This window comes from Mastigoproctus giganteus, chromosome 10 (genome assembly GCF_048544385.1).
Source record: "Mastigoproctus giganteus isolate SK-2022 chromosome 10, ASM4854438v1, whole genome shotgun sequence".
NCBI classification, from domain to species: Eukaryota; Metazoa; Arthropoda; class Arachnida; order Uropygi; family Thelyphonidae; genus Mastigoproctus; species Mastigoproctus giganteus.
The window spans coordinates 163,422,599-163,441,741 of NC_143584.1; the positions used below are offsets into that span (position 1 = coordinate 163,422,599).

General features: G+C 38.2%; 1 protein-coding gene across 1 annotated transcript in view; it reads left to right on the forward strand.

Moving 5' to 3' along the window:
* Positions 1 to 19,143, forward strand: part of LOC150079443 (uncharacterized) — a 227,911-nt gene that overhangs the window by 18,846 nt on the left and 189,922 nt on the right. Inside the window, exon 3 of the mRNA XM_090383422.1 lies at positions 6,437 to 6,576. The gene's annotated coding sequence lies outside the window, so the exon portion shown is untranslated. The remainder of the gene's footprint in view (positions 1 to 6,436; positions 6,577 to 19,143) is intronic.

Sequence of the window (19,143 nt, forward strand, 5' to 3'; positions counted from 1 at the left end):
GAAAGCAAAAACCCTTCCCTTTACCTCTGATGGTAGTTACCTCCTTGAGTAAATCCCACTTCAGCACACTGTGATCACTGCCACCCAGTGGTTCATTTATCTGCAGATTCCTAATGCATGAAGAATCACTACTGATAATCAGATCAAGAATATTACTCCCTCTAGTTGCCTCCCGAACATGCTCATTTAGAAAACAGTCATCCAATAAATCCACAAAAGCCTTGCTAGTGTGTGAGTGACCAACCCACAAATTCCAGTCAATATCTGGGAAATTAAAATCCCCCATTATAAGACTCTCTGATTTACTGGCCCATTCTATTTCCCTGTACAGTATCTTATTATACTCATCAGAGTCATTAGGCCTATAGCACACTCCTACTCTCAATTTTGATTTACCTATGCTTATGTCACACCAAACTGACTCAACACTGCACTGTCCAGCGATGTCAACTGGCTTCACTTCCTTGGATTTTATGTGTTTTTTTAACTAATAGCATAACCCCTCCTCCCTTCCTATCCTGTCTATCCTTTCTGTAGACGTTGTACTCCCCAAATTCCAGTTCTGCATTCCTTATATCTGTGTGACACCACGTCTCTGATATCCCAACAATATCTGCCTTTGATGTTTTGAGTAATACCTCAAATTCATCAAATTTATTTACTAAACTCCTAGCATTAGTGTACACGCAAGTATACATGCACCTGTTTCTATTCTTAGCTACCCTAACACAACCCATGTGTTTACTTGTACCGCAATGACATCCAGCAGTCTCTGAAATATCCTGCATCTTGTTTTTCAGGCTTCTGCTCATTCCAATAGAAGCAGTGCAAGAATCTCTTTCACCTATGCCAGTGGCTACTGTTAATCCATTAGTCTTTGTCTCCCCCCAAGCTAGCAGTTTTCCGACCCACCTAACACTGCCTCGATAGCATCAGCAAATATTCTTGCACCCTTTCTATTTAAGTGTATCCCATCCCTGTAGAAGCAATCTCTCCTGTTAACAAGTACAGTCCAGGCTGAAAAAAATTCTACCCCTTCAGCCTTGCACAATCTTTCCAGGGCCGAATTGATCGACAAGGCTCTCATCATATACTCCCTCCTATCGTGTCTGGGCAGAATTGCAGACACTTTCAAATTCAACCCTACTTCACGGCTTTTTTTCAACAGTGACCTGTACTTGTTAAGTAATTCCGCTGGTCTCCTACTCTTAATATCATTAGTAATATGAGTACTACTCTTAATATCATTAGTAATCAAATATGAGTCTAAAGTTGATTGTTTATGCTCTTTTTCTCTTTCATTTAACAATTGCCTATACGGAGTTATTGCATTTAACACTGATCGCTTAAAAAATAACACTTCTTCCTAAATCAGGATCATTTTCACTAAAAAAATTTTAAACGTTTTCAATGTCATTTAAGCACCTTTTTAAATCTTTGGTTGTTAACACTTTTTCGGCGGGAACTACTTTTACTTCGTCTTCATTATCTTTGTCTTCATTGCTAACAAGGTTTTCTAAATCTTCCACTGAAAAACCATCATCTTCTGCATTCAATAAATTTCTAACATCCTCTTCATCGACATTTTCGAAACCTATTGATTGAGCCATCTGGATAACTTCATTTCTAATTTCTTGGATGTTATTTTCTTCTTTTAGTACAACTTCTGGCTATATTTTGCACCAAACTCCATTTAAGCATTTCTTAGTGCCTTCTTTCCAAGAACTATCAATGTTTTCAATTGCGTTTTTAATGGTGTAGTTTTTCCAAAAAGTTTTAACTGTCATTTCCTCTTTATCCTGGCGCTTCCGTAGCCAGGTGGGAAGGAGCAGCAGTGCGTAGCACACGCTTCTTGATTAAACCGGGGTTCGAGCCCGTCACCACCAAATACGGAGGATGCGGAAAGGTCAGGGAATGACCACCGCATATCCCGGAGCAATATGGCCTTAGTTGCTAATGCTCCTTAAAAAAAAAATCAAACAACAAACTCTTTATCCTCTAGTTCAGTTAAACTGCTTAATGCTCGACGCAGATAATAAGCTTTAAATGATGCTATTACTCCCTGATCCAATGGTGGAATCAGGGAAGTTGTGTTTGCTGGAAGAAACACAACTTTGACAGGAATGCATGTGTCCAACGTGTTAAGATCAGTAGGATGTCCCAGAGCAATGTCTAACAACAAAAGAGCTTTTTCTTCAAAGTTGTTTTTTTTTTTGACAATACCGTTTTACTTCAGGACAAAAGTGGTTAACAAACCAATCAGTAAATAACTCCTTGGTAACCCACGCTTTTCTATTTGCTTTCCATATTACAGGTAAATTCATTTTTATGTTACCTTTTAACGCCCTCGGATTTTCTGAATGGTAAACTAATAACAATTTTAATTTATAATCGCCAGAGGCATTTGATCCAAAGAGTAACGTTAAACGGTCTTTGGCTGCTTTGAACCCAGCAGCTGATTTTTCTTCAATAGAAATGAAGCTTTTTGTTGGTAGCCGTTTCCAGAACAAACCGCTTTCGTCAACACTGAACACCAAATTTGGGGGGAAATTTTCACGTTCAATTATTTCGTTTAGTTTTTCTGGAAACTTATTTGCAGCTTCTCCTGTTAATTTTACACTATGAATCCTGGCCCGTTTTTTAAATTTCTCGAACCAACCACGAGAAGCCCCAAAGGTTTCCGTAATTTCTTCAGTTTGTTTAGATTTCGGGTGATTAAAGTGGAATATTTTTTTTATGTTAAATGGGGCTTGAAATTGCCGACTTCGTTATAGCGAAGCTTCGTTAACCGAGGTATGCCTGTATATATATATATTAAGTCCAGCGAGCCTGTTTTCCCTTTACCTTTTTTTTGGTTGACTACCCTTGGAGAAATATTCAAAAAGTTAAAAAAATTTTGAGGTTCTACTGTACTGTATATAGGCTTTAATAGACTAAGTTAGAACAGTTTCCAGATATGTAAGGACAATCACTCACTCTGCATAGTAGTATTTATTAGTGCTATATGTACCAGGTCTAACTGACAGAATGAAAAATATGCAAATTTTTCTTTATACTTTCAGTATAAATAAAATTATTTAAGTAATTTTTCTCACTGAAGAAGATATCAATACAGATATTGATTTACATGAGTGTTTTTATTATCATTACCTTCAGTAGTAAGTTTGCCCAACTACATTAATATTCTCTTATATAGAATTGTTTTAAAAGTAGAAGTTTTCAAACTGTGTTCTACAGAATCTTGCAGTTCTCAAAAGGAATCTCATGGGTTCTGCAGATGTTTTATTGCTTTTTAATATATATATATATATTTTTTTTTTATGAAAACCCCAAACACGAAAGGTATCAAAACCTATAGTACTTAGTACCGTGCATGGGTTGAAGTAGAAGTATGGGGGGGTGGTGCTGGAAACTTTGCTCTAGAGACTAAACATGGGTTTCACCACTTCAAGCCTCCAATAAGCAAAGTGGTGGTATTTCACTGGTTGATCAAAGTCATCTACCACCTACTGGGGTTTCACAAAAAAAAAAAACTGTGAAAAGATTACTATCAGTACACAATCTTTATTTTTTCTCTTGCTAATGTCATTTAATTTGTATGGTATGCTAATCAGGTTTTATGATAGTTTTTTTTTTTTTTTTAACATGCAGTAAGTGTATTCACTTTTCAATGTTTTCAATTGTGTGTAAATTGGTGCTGAGCTGAAAGGGAACAGATTTTCAGATCAAATTTGAAAAAAGAAAAAGATTTATCACTTTATGCTGCAGTAGCGATATGCTCTACAGCAGTGGTTCTTAACTTTTTTTGCCCCATTGTACCCTTTTCCCATTATGTCAGATGTCATTTCCCCCTTTCCAAGATTGTCTGACTCAAAAGGTGCATTCCAAAAAGATAAAAAAGTGAAATATTTATCTTTATTTTTAATGTTAATATGAAGATTGATGCAATAAAGCGTCATATGTTTAAGAGTGTAAATATTCTACATAATATTGGTGTAAATACACCATAGAAATCTTAAATGAAAAAACTATGTTTGTAGTTTGAAGGGGCATCATTTTATCTGTATCTCATATTGTGCTCCTCCTTCACGAGTTGCCATCGGTGGGTGGGCAGGCACCCTGGTATTGCAGACATGACAATCCAGTTGTAAAGATAATCACAACTGGATTGTCATATCTGCAATACCAGGGTGCCTGCCCACCCACCGATGAAGGTCCAACAAGCCTTGAAACTGTGCTGTCTGGGTGGTGGTGAAGCATTACTTATTCGAGGTAGTGCAATACATGGGAACTCGTTGTGAAGGAGGAGCACAATATGAGATCAGATAAAATGATGCCCCTTTAAACTACAAACGTAGTTTTTTCGTTTAAGATTTTTCTATGGTGTATTTACACAAATATTATATAGCTTTATTTTTAATTTAATATGTGACATCCAATAAAGTGTGATGTCCTGTAGATTATGTACAATCTGTAGAATTGTAGTTTGTAGAAAGATCGATATTCCAGCAGTTTGAGTCTATCAATCTGTGGTCTCTCCCGAAACCCTAAAATTCCCCCCTGGTTGAGAAGCTTGCTCTACAACAATGTGTGTTCAAACCTTGTTTGACTGCTGAATCCTTTTGCAAATTCAAATTTTCTGTGGAACTCTATCTCTTAACTGAGAGTAAGGTGGAGAAGAAATTGTTGAAGATAAACAAAGGCACCTGGGGTGGATGGAATCTATCCAGTTATATTAAAGGAGGTGGCAAAGGAAGTAAGCAAACCCTTAGCCATAATTATGAGAGCTTCCCTGGACTCAGGGGAGGTACCCATGGACTGGAGATGTGCAAATGTGACCCAATTCCACAAAGGAGGATCAAAGGGCAACACAAATAATTATAGACTTATTTGTTTAACTTCTGTTCCAGGGAAATTAATGGAGGCACTGGTTAAAGAAGCATTGCAGGATCATCTAGACAAGACTTCAGTTATAGCTCGGACACAGCATGGGTTTGTTAAGGGGAAGTCTTATCTGACTAATTTGATTGGATACTATGATGTAGTCACAAAGGAACTGGATCCAAAGAATAACTTTGATATCATATATTTGGATCTTAGAAAAGCCTTTGATACTGTTGCACATGGAAGACTGCTGCACAGATTGGAGTAGTGTGGCATTGGAGGCAAATTGCTGCTATGGATAAAGGGATGGTTGAGTGGGAGAAGATAGAGAGTGGATCAATGGACACTGCTATTCTTGGACTAATGTTATTAGTGGAGTCTCTCAGGGTTCAGTGTTGGGTCCATTGTTGTTTTCTGTATTTATAAATGATACTGATGATGGTATATCAGGCTTAATGTCCAAGTTTGCAGACGATACAAAGGTTGGCAGGGTTGTGAATGACACTAATAACAGTACACTGCAGCAACAGGATCTAGAAAGATTGAGCAGATAGGCTGAGAGGTGGCAAATGAAGTTTAACATTGACAAATGTAAAGTACTACATATGGGAAGCAGTAATCCCAGAGTAACGTATCAACTCTGTGGTACCACACTGACAGTGGTAGAGAATGAAAAGGACCTGGTGGTAATTGTGCAGGCAGATATGAAGTTTTCTGAGCAGTGGAGACGGTCTGCAAGAGTAGCTCATGGTGTCTTGTCAACGATATACAGGAATTTTTCTAGCAGGGATAAGGAGGTGATTATTCCCTTATATAAGGCAGTGGTCAGGCCACACCTTGAGTACTGTATATAGGTCTGAAGGCCTCATTATAAGAAGATTGTAGAGCTGTTGGAACGAGTACAGAGAAGGGCAACAAGATTAGTGAATGGAACAAAGGGTTGCTCTTACGAAGAAAGGCTTAAGTTTTGCAAAGTACAGTGTCTGGAGACTAGGCACCTGCGAGGTGATCTGATTGAGGTATATAAAGCCTTGAACGGTTTGAGCATTCTCAATGTTGATGGGATTCTTCCTCCTGCTCAGAATAATCGCCTGAGAGGGCATAAATTCAAATTGAGGAAAGACGGTTGTAGGATAGATGTGCGGAAGTTTGCCTTTAGCCAGCGGGTGGTTGATTGGTGGAATAAACTTCCATCTGTCATAGAAGTTGATAGCTTAAATAGATTGAAGGCAGAACTTGACAAACATTTGGAGCGAGTGGATGGGTGAAATAAGGGGGGTTTTTTGGCTAATGCTAAATAAGCTTGCTTTCTTGCATCATGTACCTTTGCTAATGCTAATCTCTACAATGATAATATGATATGCAAATGAAAAAAAAAAGTAATAAAAACTTCACAGAACACTTTCAGAACTTCATGGTTCCACAGAAAACAGGTTGAAAATGAGTGCCTGATAAACAAACCAGAATTTTATTATCTTTAGATGTGATTAATATTCATTTTTATTGAAATCATTTGTATCAAATGATTTTTTTTTTTTTTTTTCATTTACAGTTCAACAATAAAAAATATGAAGCCTTGAAGAATTAACAGTTTACAGCATTTTAAGGTGATGGACAGTTCTTTAAATAATGCCTTTTTTGAATTATCAGTTGTTAAGAACAGATTTGCACTCCAGGCCAGCCAGTCTTAAGGTTAGCATCATTACCATGGAGAATTAATTTTTTAATAATTTATAGACTAAAACTATAGATGTAAAAATGTATCTATCTTCATAATTTTTATTTATTTTTTGGTTTGGTACACTGCATTTAAACAATTCTTTGTAACATTTGCATCGAATTATCTGATATAAAGATGGTGAGAGTACACTGTTGAACAGGCGCCTCCGTAGCCAGGTGGGAAGGAGCAGTAGTGCGTGGCACACGCTTCTTGATTAGACCGGGGTTCGAGCCCGTCACCACCAAATACGGAGGATGCGGAAAGGTCCGGGAATGACCACCGCATATCCCGGAGCAATATGGCCTTAGTTGCTAATGCTCCTAAAAAAAAAAAAAAAAACAAAACCAAACACTGTTGAACAAATGGTGACTGCATTAATGTATTTATTACACTAGTTCTATTTTAATAGAAGCTAGGATTCACCAGCTTTAATGGCAGATTGTGGATGTACCAAATATTTATATACATTAAGGTTTTATATTTGCTCCTATTAACCCTCTGTCACTTGGGCCCCTAAATGCCACACAGTTGCATTTAGGGGTCCATACTGACTCATTTCTAAAATTGGGTGGTTATGTGATGACTGTCATGTCTCTTTTCCCTTGATGTCAATTTTCCTTTGAAGGTTAGATAATTTGGAACAGGTGATTTAGAAGTTCAAAAAATTAGACATCTTGAGGGTATTATTGGCTCCATTGTAGAGTTCGGATCATCATATGCTTCTTCTTTATATTGCGCCATATGAAGGGAAGATCTCTCTCTACACTTCATATAGCGCTTCATTGATATGATTATCAATGAAGTGTAGATCTCTCTCTCTCTCTGATGACAAACTCTGTTATTGAATTATACTATCAACCACTCATTCAGCTTGAAAATATTTATCTACTCCAGACCGTAAGGATTTATGCTTATATATTAATGAATGTTAATGAATCCCCCCCCCTTCCCTAGCATGTGCTCTTTCTCTTCAAGGATGGGAATTAATGGAGTCACTGGTTAAAATAAGTAATGCAGGACCATCTAGACAGGAATGCAGTTATACTACAGTCACAGCATGGATTTGTTAAGAGGTTATCTTGTCTGACCAGTCTTATTGGATACACTGACACAGTAACAAATAAACTGGATGCAAAAAAAATTTCAATATCATATACTGGGTGGTTATAAAATAAGTTTCCCTGTTCAAGAGACCCTAGTGTCAAAACAGTTAGAGTTAGCACTGTGTAAATTGGTGGGGGTGTCATTTAGGGTATGGGGAAGCGATTTGTAGAAGGAAAAAAAATTAGTTCAAATTTCTGCCACCAAGGAAAATGGCGCAGCACATATATAAAAGTTGTCATTTACTTCAAGATATGCTGCTTACGCAAATGACATCCTGTTAGATAAAAGCAGAAAGGCCAACACCACCGTCAATAACCATTATGGCTCTTACAAAAAAGGGACATGCTCTTCTAGTAAAACTGTTCTGCCAGAATAATAGGAACACTAATGTAGCACTACGTGAATATTGAAAACTTAAAGGTTTGTGTAAAAGACCTTTGATGTCAGCAGGGCTTCGAAAACTAATAAAGAAATTTGAAGTGACCCTGGAAGTTAGGTATAATGACCATGTATCGGAATGGAGGTAGTGGATGGAGTGGCGGTTGCAATGGCCTCCAGGTCAGAATGCGAAACACTGCCAGTCAGTAGTTCCAGGGGTGTGTCAAGAGACTTGAACCTTCCTTGGTCTACGTAAAGTGCTTTGAATAATTTTACTCTGGTTCCCATACAAGATTCACGTAGTGCAAGAACTAAAGTCTTGTGACAGCAACAACGAATAGACTTTGCCCTATGATTTCTGGCTCATATGGATCTTGACGCTGAATGGGCTTGAATGACCTTGTGGTCTGATGAGGCACATTTTACTCTTCATGGGGCTGTAAATGCACAAAACTGCTGAATATGGGGACCTTCTCATCCATCTGCTATGCATGAAAGACTAATACAAAGTCCATATGTTACAGTATAGTGTGGATTCACAGCAGAGTTTGTAATTGGACCATTTTTCTTTGAAGAGTATACATTCGTGGCCCTGTAAGGTGTATGGTAACTAGTGCACAGTACTGCACTCTACTAAGAGATCACATTGTTTCCATTCTGCAAGAAAGGCAATGCTTGGAGACATAGTCTTCATGCAAGATGGTGTCTCTTCCCGCATTGGTTGACAAGTGAAGGAACTGCTCCGTTCAACATACAGAAATAATCACATTATTTCTAGAGACTTTCCACAGTTCTGGCCAGCCCGATTACAGATCTTAATCCCTGTGATTTCTGGCTATGGGGATACCTGAAAGACAGAGTTTACCATGGTGGCATACAGACGCTTGTCTGTTTGAAAGCAAGTTGTTGTTGTTATTATTTGGTTTTTAGGAGCATTAGCAACTAAGGCCATATTGCTCCGGGAATATGCAGTGGTCATTCCCTGACCTTTCCGTATTTGGTTTTGACGGGCTCGAACCCCGGTCTAATCAAGAAGCGTGTGCTACGCACTGCTGCTCCTTCCCACCTAGCTATGGAGGTGCCCCTTGAAAGCAAGCATTAACTAGCATGTAGCCAACATCCCCAGTGAGATGCTATGCAAAACTATGTCTCGCACAGTTCTCCATTTTCAGAATGTCATCTCAAGTGAAGGAAATCGCATAGAACAATATCTGTAGATTTCTAAGTCTGATATTAAAATCTAATCCCAAGTTAAGTGTTCCATCTGATGTTTCAGTGCCAATTTCTCACCTGGTGGCAGAATTTTAAACTAATTTTTTCTTCTACAGATTGTTTCCCCATACCCTAAATGACATACTAACCGTTTTGACACTAGGGTCTCCTGAATAGGGAAACTTATTTTATAACCACCCAGTACTTAGATTTCAGAAAAGCTTTTGCTACTGGTTCACATAAAAGACTGCTATAAAAATTGGAACAGTGTGACGTTAAGGGCAGTTTGCTGCTATGGATAAAGGGATGATTGTGTGGAAGAATACAGAGAGTGATTATCAGTGAGTATGCTCTTCTTGGAATAATATTATTAGCAGAGTCCTCTAGGTTTCAGTGCTGAGCCCATTGTTGTTTTCTATATTTATTAACAATATTTGATGAAGGCATATCAGGTGTTATGTCTAAGTTTGCAGATAATACAAAGGTTGACAGAGTAGTTAACCACAATGATCAGGCTATGCTACTGCAACAAGATCCTGGAAATTTGGCTGAGAAGTGGCAGTTGAAGTTTAATATTGACAAATGCAAAGTGTATGGGGGAGCAGTAATCCCAGATTAATGTACAACTGTGTCCCCAAACTCAGGGTATTGGAGAATGAAAAAAACCCAGGTAATTATGCAGTCGGACATTAACATCTGTGAGCTTGTTTCAGATGGGCTGCTATTTTGCCATCAGGGGTGTATAAGGCAATGGTCAGGCCACATCTTGGGTACTGTATACACATCTGTGGTGTTATTTTAGAAATGATGTGGATCTGTTGGAATGGGTGCATGGAAGAGTAGTAAAAGATTAATGAGAGGAAAAAAGGGTACTCCTACCAGGAACAGCTTCAGTTCTGCAAACTGTGTTGCCCAAGACTAGGAACCTGTTTGGAGATCTGACTGAGATTTAAGGTTTCAAATGAATTGTGTAAGCTCTGTACTGATGGAGCCTTCCGTGTGCTCAGACAACTACACATACAGGGCATAAATTCAAGCTGAAGGACGGTGGTTGCAGGTAGATGTTTGGAAATTTGCCATCAGCTAGTGAGTGGTCAATTGTTGGAACAAACTCTCGTCTGATATTGCAGAATGTAGCATCTTTACTGGGTAACATCTTTTTTCCGATGTTATCACATTCACTGTCTCAGTACTATACCAATCTCTCTTTACAACAACTAAGGCCATAATGCACCCCCTTTGGGAGGTGCATTACGGCCACAGAAGTCGATGCGCCAACAACTAACAAAAAAAAAAAAAAAAAAACATGCTAAATCATCTCACTGAGAAATGCAACTTGTCTCCTCTTTAATAAATAATAAATTTCCATTTATTCTGTAGTCAGTCAACGTTAGAGGAGTACAAATTCTTTGTGACTGTGTGCATATTTAATTATTACTAGGGATAGCTGAATTTTCCATGCCACAATTCAGAGTTGACCATGCATTTTTTGTGGCAGCATACAAGCCCAAACCCACAGCCTTACTTGTGGCCACAAACCCTTACCGCTGGACCACAGCTGGCCCAAAATAAATTCATAAGGCGGATATCCAGAATTCAACTGAGGCCTCCAATCTGCACTCAGATGCTCTACCACTGATTCAGACCAACAAGCAACAAACTTCTTTGGATTAAAAGAATCTCCAGTCTTGGCCATTCAGATTGCAGTCTAATCTAAGGGAAGCGATCACCATTACAAGGCCATTAGGTCATACACACCTTACTAACTTATACCTCCTTCTGCTTCAGATCCACCTTTTTGTTCTAATTGTCATATTCAACCCAATCTGTCATATCATAATTGATTATTGGTTTTACAATAGAGCATGGCAGACCACATTTTGATTAAAGAATGCAGCCTAAACTGGCCCTACTTTGAAGTTAATCTTGAATGATTAACGATAATCTTGATCTGATGTAGATGCAGTGTTCACTTTCTTAAAAAAAAGGTATAGTACTATGCAGTGTCTGATGCTAAAACATAACCTATATGTTTGACTTCTGATAACACCTGTTATTTCCACCTTTGTTTTGGCCCTAGGTTACCATTGTGCTGTAACACCTCTAACAACAGTAATGACATTCATAATTTTAAAAATGTGCTTAAGCCACTCCCATCAGTTTTAATCATATTGTTATGAACACTTTCTTTAAGATCATAAAGTTGATAGAAGAATAATAATACTATAATATTATTTAAAGTGAAGTAAGTGATTTTTGATTGCATCTTCATTAAGTTAAAGTGCAAGTGATTAGTTTATTGTATGAAACTTGTGAAAAATTAAATTTTATGATCATACTCAGAACATGGTGGTGGTGGTGGGCAAGCCAGTATGATTAATTAATGTGAGAAAAAAAAAAAAAAGTAAACTGCAGTCATTATCAACCCACTGCAGGATGGAAGCCTCCTCAACAATTCATGTTGAGGGAAATGGACCATAATCTACTACGCCGGTCGAGTGCGGGTTGGCAGATCGACCGTATTTAGCAGTTAGGGGCTTTAACCCCAGTCTACTCAAGGAGCATGTGCTACTGCACTTCCGCTCCTGACCACTTGGCTACGGAGGCCTTCACACACACCTAATAATAATTAGATCACTAAGTCACGAGACTGACATTCTCTCGAGTATGACAAGCTGTGTAGTGTAGACATCACACCTTGTGATGTCCACACTACACAGAAGAATGCTGCCCCTCTGTGTTACCAGGCAATACTAGGTGGTAGATAACTGTCATCAACCGGTGCAATGCCACCACTTTGTTTATTGGAAGCTTGAAGTGGTGAAACCCATGTTTCACCACTTCAAGCTTCCCTCCAGAGAAAAGGTCTGGCAACCTCTATCTCCTCCATCATGCAGTGTCATTGCTGTGTTTTGAAGTTATGATGGATATCATCATAACATCCAATCTTCCTTACATTTTGAGGGTATAGCTGTAATACTGTTGATAACTCTCTAGGAGGCATCTGGATCAGCTAGTGTGTAATCTTGCCGACTCTACTCTGTTAGATAGTGACCGGAGAGAGTACGAGTAGTGTATATGTGGGGGACATTATTGAAGCCAAGTTATAAGGAGCTGGGTATGTTCTTGCGGTGTGCATGCAATATCCAAAAATTTCATTACTTCATACAACATGTCCTCCCCACTTTATGTTACTACTGAATACATCATGAATTGTCAAACTAATAGAACAAACTTATCAGCGAAAAGATCTAAACCTCCTAAACACTTCCTTGTTCGTTTCACAAATATACGTGAGCTCAATTATGTCCATTTCCACTTACAGTCTGCCAAGCCCCACTTTTTTCTGGCAGAACCCCAATTATCAGTTCATTCAACAACTGCTCATCTCAGTTGTACAGATACTAATTATTTGTTGTATTAATTCCTTTTGCTTCAAAGGTGGTACTTGTGCATATATCTGCTCGGGTATTTCCTGTTAGAGACTTAGTAATTTGGAATCTCTTTTCTGGCTTAAAATCTCTCTTCCCCTATTCTGTCAAATTCATCTATTGCCTCTGTCATTCTCCCAACTCCATCACTTGGAACTCTTGACTTTCTCCAGTCCAACTTTCCTAAGAGTGAGGTAATTTTACTTGGCAATTTAACATTCACAACTCCATCTGGCTCCCATTTTCTAGTCTCATGGACCAAGCTGGTCAAGATGCTGAGTCTTTTGCAATTACAAATGACTTTGCATAGATTTTTCATTTACATACCAAACAATCCTAACCACACAGCAAACACTCTTGATCTTTTTCTCACAAACAATCCTTCCAAGTACACAGTCGAGGTGAGTGGTCTTCTAGGCACCTCAGATTAATGGAGCCTTTATCTCATAGCCATTTTTAACCTTGTGTTGTCTGGTGTTACAAGAATGCAAAATGGAATGATCTGCAAGATTTCTGTTCTTCTTTTCCTTGGTTGGATTACTTTTTTAAGTCAACTGATGTCAATGTTTGCACAGATTGTGTCAGTAAAATTATTCTTATAGAGGTGAAATCCTTTATTCCACACTCTACCTTAAACTCTTGTTCTTTATCTAAACCTAGGTTTTCCAATAAATGTGCTAAGGCAGATAACAATGTTGCATATTGCAGTTGGCTTTGCATCCAAATCTCTCGAGTTCATTTTCTGCCTACACCAAAGCTTGCAACAATTGTAAAGTAGTTATTAATCAGTCCAAATTAGATTTTCAACATGCTAAGGGTAGAAAACATGCTTCTTGTCCAAATGGTAGCTGAGCATTCTGGTCATGCTGAAGCTATTGACCATAACTTTTGCCCATCTCTACTCTCGCCACTGTTAAAACCCAATGGTTTTAACAGTTGTGAGTTTAAACCCAAGTGCTGGTCGAGTCATCAATGCAGATGTTGTAGAAATATCAGAGATGTGGTGTCACTCAGTATAAGGGATGCAGAATTTGAATGGGGGAGTACAATATATACAGAAAAGAGAGACGAGGGGGAGGTTATGCTCTTAGTTAAGAAGCATATGTGTATTTTAGTGCAATTGCATCATTTATACACAGCTAAATATAGATTAGCAAATTTGCAATAGCGGCATTGTTTAAGTTACATCTCATATTGGGAATACCTCCACGACGTTGCCATGACATTGCACTACTTTGAATAAGTAAGGCTTCACCCGAAGGAGAAGACTGTTGTTACTTATTCTCAGTGGATACCACCACCCAGACAGTACCTTTTTGAAATATGGTATGGGATAATAGTTCTCGTTATCCTCATACTATCCCTATTAGACTAAGAAAAGCAATAAAGATGTAGGAAGGTGATAGTAGGAGAGGTAGAGGAAGGAAATGCCGTAGAAGGAAGACAGTTAAGGGCTATTTGGCCCTTCTTCAGTGGGTGGGTAGGTACCCAAGTGATGTAATGATGGCAAAAAAAGTTGTGAAGTATATCTTCACAACTTGATGTCTGATGGTGTATGATATAAATTAAGACTCTAATGCATTAGGGCTTAAAGCCTCAAGCTGCGAAAGAGATTAAACTATGTGTATTTTAGTGCAATGTCATGGCAACTCGTCGTGAAGGTATTCACAATATGAGATGTAACTTAAACGATGCCGCTATTGCAAATTTGCTAATCTATATTTAGCTGTGTATAAATGATGCAGTTGCACTAAAATACACATAGTCTAATCTCTTTCGCAGCTTGAGGCTTTAAGCCCTAATGCATTAGAGTCTTAACTTATATCATACACCATCAGTCATCTTTCATATTGTGAAGATATACTTCACAACTGTTTTGCCATTATTACATCACTCGGGTACCTACCCACCCACCGAAGAAATGCCAGATAGCCCTGAAACGGCACCAGGGGGAGCCTGATGATGTCCGGAGTTTCCAAGAATAGGTAACAACAGCCTTCTCCACTGGGGAAGCGTTGCCTATTCGAGGAGTTACTTTCCCTTTCATTCTTCTACACCGTTTCTTTTCCTCTTCCACTCCTACTATTACTTTCCCTCTACCTTTTTGCTTTTCTAAGTCTAATAGGGACAAATGGATAGTCGAGTTATTATCTCACAAATACAAAATAGCCCTGAAACGGTGCCGTCTGAGAATAAGTAACAACAGTCTTCTCCTTCAGGTGAAGCGTTACTTATTCGAAGTAGTGCAATGTCATGGCAACTCGTTGTGAAGGTATTCACAATATGAGATGTAACTTAAATGATGCCACTATTGCAAATTTGCTATTCTATATTTAGCTGTGTATAAATGATGCAATTGCACTAAAATACACATAGTCTAATCTCTTAAGAAGCATATAAAATCTAAGGCAGTGTATCCAGTTGACATGGATAGCCAGTGCAATGTTGAATCAGTTTGGTGTGACTTAAGCACTGGGAAAACAAAAATGATAAGAGTAGTGTGTTATAGGCCTAATGTCTGTGATGAATACAATGAACAATTATCCAGAGAAATAGTGTGCCATTAAATCAGAATGTCTTATAATGAGGGATTTTAACTTTCAGATATTGACTGCAACTTGTGATTGGCCACTCAAACATCTACAAGACTTTTATGGATTTATTGGATGACTGTTTTCTACTGCAGCATGTTAGAGAGGCAACAGGAGAGAGAGAGAGAGCGAGCGAGAGCAATATTCTTGATCTGATTATGAGCATTGTTTCTTCGTGTATCAAGATTCTGCAGACAAAAGAACTACTATGGGAATAGTGTTCACAGTGTGTTGATGTGGGATGGTAGTTACATCTGTATTACTACACAGATGTAACTACCATCGAGGGTAAAGAGAATGGTTTTTGCTTTTGTAAAGGACATTACAATGGTCTCAGACAGTTTTTAAATTTTATAGAGTGGGACCAACTAATGTTACCAACAAAAAAATCCTACGTGTGATGCATTCAGCGAAATAATCATAGAAGCTACTAGGCTTTTAATATCAACCAAGAAATTCTGTTGAAGGCTTAGATTGAAATGGATGTTAGATGAACTATTGAGACATGTGGCAGAGAAGAAAAATGCATGGGATATGTATGATTTGTATCAAGTGATATAGGAGGTTAGGCAATTGAAGGCAAATTATGAGAAATCTGGTAAACGATGCAAAGAAAAACAACAAAGACTTCTTTACTTCTGTTGACACTAAAAGGAAGGGAGGTGCAATATGGCCTAAGTAGCTTTTGCGCCAGAAAATACCACAACAACTACAACAAAAGGAAGGGAATAAATCAAATTGGTCCACTTGATATTGATGGTTCGATTGTAGATCTTTCTGCTCGGATTGCTGACAAACTAAATGAGTATTTTGCATCTACATTCACACACGAGGAATGCCAAAAGTTTATCAAACTCTAACAGGGAGCTAAATGATTTTATAATTAACTGAGAGTAAAGTGGAAGATAAATTTAAACATAAAAAAAAGGCACATAGAGTGGATGGCATTTAACCATTTATGTTAAAGGTGGCAGCAAAGGACGAAAGCAAGGCCAGAGCCATAATTATGAGACATATTTCGATTGAGGATAGGCATCTGTGTACTGGAGTTGTGCAAATGTACCCCCTATTCATAAAGGGTGACATGATTAATTACAGGCCTGTTAGCTTAACTTCTGTTCCAGGGAAAATAATGGGAGTTGTTGGTTGATGATGTTACCAACAGAAAATTTTAAATGGGAAGCATTCAAGGAATTAATCTTGAAAGCTAATAGGCTTTTCATACCAGCTAAGAAATACTGTTCAAAGTTTAGGCCTATGGACATCAGGTGAACTAATGAGACTCGTGGCAGAGAAGAAAAATGCATGGGATTCATATAAATTATCAGGTGATACCGAAGCCTATGGTAGATATAAGCTAGTCCATAATCAAGTCACAAAGTCGATTAGGCAGGCGAAGACAGATTATGAGAAATCTTTGGCAAAGGATGCAAAGAAAAAAGCAAAGACTTCTTTACTTATATAAACTCCAGAAGGAAGGGGATGAATCAGGTTGGTCCACTTGATATCGATGGTTCAAGTGTTGATGATTCTGCTCAGATAACTGACAAACTGAACGAGTATTTGGTATCTACATTCACACTTGAGGAAATCTGTAAGGTACTGGAGGACAGAAGCTTATTAAACTCTGATTTTGTAATAATTGAGAGCAAAGTGGAGGAGAAATTGTTGAAGTTAAACATAATAAAGGCACCTGGGGTAGATGGGATCTGTCCAGTTAATATTAAAGGAGGCGGCAAAAGAAGTAAGCAAACCCTTGGCCATAATTATCATAGCATCCTTGCACTCAGGGAAGTTACCCACGGACTGGAGATGTGCAAATGTATCCCCAATTCAATAAGGGGGATCAAAGGTGACACGTGTAATTACAGACCTGTTAGTTTAACTTCTGTTCTGGAGAAAATAATGGAGTCACTGGTTAAAGAAGCATTGCAGGATCACGACAAGACTGCAGTAATAATTCAGACACATCACGAGTTTGTTAAGGGGAAGTCTTATCTGAGCAATTTGATTGGATGCTATGATGTGGTCACAAAGGAACTGGATACAAAAAATAATTTTGATATCGTATACTTGGATTTCAGGAAAGCTTTTGATACTGTTGCACATGGAAGATTGCTGTACAAATTGGAGCAGTATGGCATTAAGGGCAAGTTGCTACAATGGATGAAAGGGTGGCTGAGTGGGAGACGATAGAGAGTGATAATCAATGGACACTACTCTTCATGGACTAATCATATTAGTTGAGTCCTCTAGGATTTGCTGTTGGGCCCATTGTTGTTTTGTGTATTTATCAATGATATTGATGAAGGTATATCAGGCTGAATGTCCAAGTTTACAGATGATACAAAGGTTTGCAGGGTTGTTAATGACAGTATGCTACTGCAACAGGATCTAGAAAAGCTGGGCAGATGGGCTGAGAAGTGGCAACTGAAGTTTAACATTGACAAATGCAAAGTACTGCATATGGGTAGAAGTAACCCCAGAGAAATGTACCAACTGTGTGGTACTATGCTCAGGGAAGTGGAGAGTAAAAAAGACTTGGGGGTAATTATGCAGCCATATATGAAGTTTTCAGAGCAGTGTAGACCAGCTGCAAGAGTAGCTAATGAGGTTTTGTCAATGATATACAGGAATTTTGCCGGAAGGATAAGGAGATGATTATCCCCTTGTATAAGTAAATGGTCAGGCCACACCTTGAGTGTTGTATACAGGTCTGAAAGCCTCATTTTACGAAGGATGTAGGGCTGCTAGAACAAGTACAGAAGAGGGCAACAAGATTGATGAGTGGAACAAAGAGTTTCTCTTAACTAGAAAGGCTAAAGCTCTACAAATTGCAGTGCAGTGTCTGATGACTAGACACCAGCAAGATGAATCTGATTGAGGTGTATAAGGCCTTGAATGGTTTTGAGCAAGCTCAATGCTGATGGGATTCTTCCTCTTGCCCAGATTATGCACCTGAGAGGGTGTTCATTCAATTTGAAGAGTCAATTGCAGAATAGATGTGCAGAAATTTGCCTTTAGCCAATGCGTGGTTGTTTGTTGGAACAAGCTTCCGTTTCATTCCAAGGGTTTGTGATTTTGACAAACCTTTGGAGTGAATGGGTGGTTGAAATGGGAAAAGCTTTTTTTTGGGCTGATGCTGTATAAACTTGCTGTCTTGCACCATATATTCCTCTTTTAATGCTAATGCTAAAGAAGCTTCAAAGATGTTGGTTAAACTGTTAGCCATTGTAATGACATTCTTAGATTCAGGAATACCACCTGCAATTTGGAGTAATTACAGAAATGTAAGTTTAACATCTATGTCAGAGAAAATAATTGAATCAAAAGTTCAAAAGTTAATGCAAATCATCTTGACAGGAGTGGGGCCATGAGACAATAACAGCATGGATTCATTGCAGAGGACTAGATGCAAAGAATAGTTTTATCATTATATACTTTGATTTCAGTAAAGCCTTTGATATTGTTCTTCATGTTCAATTGTATAAATTGGGGCCACATGGCATTAGGGGAAAATTACTACTATGGATAAAGGGATTGCTAAGTCATAGGAGACAAAGAGTTGTTATATATGGACTAATGCAGTGGTGCCCAACGTTTTCCTGTACAGGGATGGCCCCTGTGCAGGAAAACGTTAGATTTGTTTCGCTGGCTGCACCGAGTGATTCGAGAAAAATTAATGTGTTACATTTTTCATATCTTGTTACGTCTAAAAGGAAGTTCCTATTTTCATGTTACCATTTTTTATTTTCAGGCTATATATAAAAAATGAAAATTCCAAACACTTTTATGTTCAACAAAGATATGTCAGTCATTTATT